General features: G+C 24.8%; 1 long non-coding RNA gene across 1 annotated transcript; it reads left to right on the top strand.

Moving 5' to 3' along the window:
* The first annotated feature begins 412 nt into the window (after window positions 1-412).
* On the top strand, window positions 413-3,827 carry LOC137246176 (uncharacterized). The gene is made up of 4 exons (XR_010951426.1): window positions 413-668; window positions 757-842; window positions 3,509-3,623; window positions 3,682-3,827. It is a non-coding gene; the product is annotated as an uncharacterized lncRNA (long non-coding RNA).

Here is a 3,827-nt window from a genome sequence, read left to right as displayed (position 1 = left end):
ATCGATTCCGACCATACTTGGTCGATTTGAAAAGTTTTGCCTCTGGGCAGTCGGAATCGAAAGTAATTAGCCTATTAAGCACAGATAATTAAATTATTTTTCCCACAAATAAGTTTTATTAAATTATTCATTTTGTTTGGTTGATTTATAACAAATTTTTGCTGGGCAATTTATTTATTTAGTATAACAAATCTTAATTTGAAAATTCCTATCAAAATTTTTTCAAGCTTAACAAAGCGATCATGGTCGAAACGAAACCGACGTGTTCTCAATTTCACTACAGAGCATGCGCAGTAATAATCGAAAAGTTCATTATTGCCATGTCCAAGGAATTAATAGTCGAATGAAGTATTTGAAGCACATTACAACGTAGAATATTTTTCTTTAGTTAATATTCATTTCTTTCCTCAGAATACATGGGAAGATATGAAAATATAATATAAACTATTTATAAAAACAATTGTTCACTGTTAGAATAGCAGAATTTACGAAAATATTTTTTTAGAGCGAATATTTTTGTTAGCATCTGTGACTTATGGCAACCCCTTTTTACTTAGAACAGCTGATTTCTTTTGTCAACAAACATATTTAATTTCGGCAAAATAGAAGATGCAAGCAAAAGTTAAATTTTATTAATTATTTGTATACGTACGAAAAGGAACCAAAATGTAAGTATTCAATTGACGCATTTTAATATATTTTATTGAATTATGACAAATACTTACATATGTATGTATGTACACACATATATTTAAGGGGGAAAAAGCGTAAGGCAAAACAAGAGCAAATCATTCTATCTTTTATGCAAGCTGAGGAAGATATTGCTAGAGGCTACACGAAAGGTGACAGAGTGGAGATAGAGCAAAAATGGGCCGATCTTGCTAAGTCCCTCAATGCTGTCGGGCTGTAGAGTTATCTACTTATAACAAATATACTTGTTATATTTTAAATTTATTCTTATTATATTAATTATTTTTTATTATCAAAAAATGAAAATATTTCAGTCATCAAATATATCTAATATAGTTTAGAAAAAACTATTTATTTTCAATAATTTATTTAAACTTTATTTACTTTAAAAGATATTTTTGATGACTGAAATATTTTCATTTTTTGATAATAAAAAATAATTAATATAATAAGAATAAATTTAAAATATAACAAGTATATTTGTTATAAGTAGATAAAATATAGTTTAGAAAAAACTATTTATTTTCAATAATTTATTTAAACTTTATTTACTTTAAAAGATATTTTTGATGACTGAAATATTTTCATTTTTTGATAATAAAAAATAATTAATATAATAAGAATAAATTTAAAATATAACAAGTATATTTGTTATAAGTAGATAACTCTACATATACTCCCCCTCCAGTGAAACGAAAAATTTATTTTTTAAATGTTAATTTATAGTGTATATTGATTACTGTAAGAATTTTGTGTTGTAGTTTGAAAAACATACATTTGAATTTTGTGTTAATTGTGTGAAAAGTTTATGTTGGTATTGATGTAAGTACTCAATCTTTTGATGATTCGATATACTTAATAGCTTATTTTAAGTTGTTGTTATGTTTACTTATTGCATTAATATTTTATGTATATTAATATTTGGTTGTGTTATTGTTATGTTGTTGAGGTTAAAAATCACTTAATAGCTATTTGTTAAATAATGTCAATTACAATTATGTTTTTGAAGAACCTAGAATCAGGTTGAATTATAGTAGATGGCAACTTTGTGTGCACCATTACTCAAAAATTACAACTTGTATTATGCAGAATATATGTTCAATATATAATTGTACTCTGCATAATGTATGTCCAAGTTGTTGATAAGGAATGAAAAGTTGGTTCCTTTAATTGTTTGAGGGTGAAATTGTCATTGATTCATGTTATGTTAATGAGTATAAATTGAGTTTTTAATATGATTTACATTTCAATGTATTGTATGTATTTCGTTAATATTTATTTTAAAAAATCTTTAAGAGATTTTTTAAAATTGTAGAAATTTGTTTGATTTTTAAAAATCAAAGCTATTTTTTTTTTTTTGTAGTGTATTGTGTTATTTTCGAATTGAATATGAATTAATTTGCATTGCGGAGTTTGTATGTCTGTTGTTGTAAAATATTGTATATGTGTAAATGATAAATATTCTTGAATATAAACTGGAGAAGAAGTGCGTATAATTAATATAAATAATAAATTGACTATTGTTTTAAATCAATTAATATAAATTTTTAAGCAATGTAACATTAGTATTCTAAATAGAATTATTTTGTTTAGATTAAATTTACATTTCATAATGTAACAAAAGATTGAAGAAACAAACTTTTTTAAATAAAATATGAGTATTAGTTGTCGAAAAATGCAAAAATTTTGAACAATACAGCTCACTAAATAGTCAGGTCATTCATTACACTGATACTATTAATTTTATGTGTTACATTTATTTTGATATTTTTTAAATTTTAATAAAGTTGAATTTTCAAAAACAAATTGCTGTATGTTATATGACTAGTTTAGTAGAATATTAGTGACAATTAAAAAATAAATGTGGTCGTAGACTAAAAGAAATGGTAAATTCGTAATGCCAAACATATATATATATTTAATTTTTGATTTAAGTATCTATATGATTGATACGATTATCACTGGCTAATAGGATTTCAAGATTTTTTTTGTTTCATCGAGGCAGCTTTGTATGTGATCAAAACGATTATTGTATATTTTCAACTCCCGTAACGTATTTAGACACCCAATTCTTTCGGCAGATCAGAAAGTTGATTGCATGACAAATTCAGCAAAGTAAGGCGTGTAAATAGAGACACAAATGCTGGTATTTTAGTTAGTTGATTCTTAGCAAACACCAAATCACTAGCACAGTCCTTTTGAATTTGAAGCGTTTATTTTGCATATAAACTATTTTGTAAATAATAGTCTTTATTTTAGTCAAAATTCTTTTATATGTTTTTACAGTTAATTTAAGTCCAAATTCGTTCTACAAGTATGCACGTTCAAATAATTTTAGGTCCGTTGGTAGGATCGCCAATATAGTTTAGATAAAATTTTTGTTTCATAATATAACAAAAGATTGAGTACTTACATCAATACCAACATAAACTTTTCACACAATTAACACAAAATTCAAATGTATGTATATAGTTTAGATAAAACTTTTATTTTTGTTTGTAATATAAAATTTATTTTTGTTTATTTTTGAGTTTAGATATTTTCCAACTAATTAGAATTTTCTTTTTTTGAAGTTATTCAAAATTTTAAGTTAACACGAAAACTCAATTAAAATTATTTTAAAAATTAAAGTAAAGAGTACAAAGTAGATAACACTATATTTACTCAACACAAAATTTATAACATTTAAAAAAAATTTCGTTTCACTGGAGGGGGAGTATATGTAGGGTTATCTACTTTGTAAAATATACTTTAATTTTGTAAATTATTTTTTATGTTATAATACTTTTAATCTTATTTCAAAATGAAAATTTTCTAGTTAGTTATTTTTAAAATTTTTAAAAAGTGAAAATAATAAATAATACATAGAATAAAATTATTCAAATATAACACTATACGGGCCACCCTGCAAAGATTTGGCTGGCTGGAAAAAGGTAATCAAAACTAACAAAATTTGGTCTTCCTTTTGGTATATTTTATTTTTCTTTACAGTCTTCGATTGATTGGAAAGGCAGCATAAAAAGAAACTTTCTGACAACCGTCGCGAAGTGAACGCCACTGGTGGTGGACCATACTTTCAGCAGCCTATTTCACCCAGTGAAGAAGCAATTGTGGTGCTTTGCAATTTGTTTAAATCG

This window comes from Eurosta solidaginis, chromosome 3 (genome assembly GCF_040869045.1).
Source record: "Eurosta solidaginis isolate ZX-2024a chromosome 3, ASM4086904v1, whole genome shotgun sequence".
NCBI lineage: Eukaryota > Metazoa > Arthropoda > Insecta > Diptera > Tephritidae > Eurosta > Eurosta solidaginis.
The sequence above is the reverse complement of the archived record's forward strand: the minus strand, read 5'-3'. Positions and strand labels throughout refer to the sequence as shown.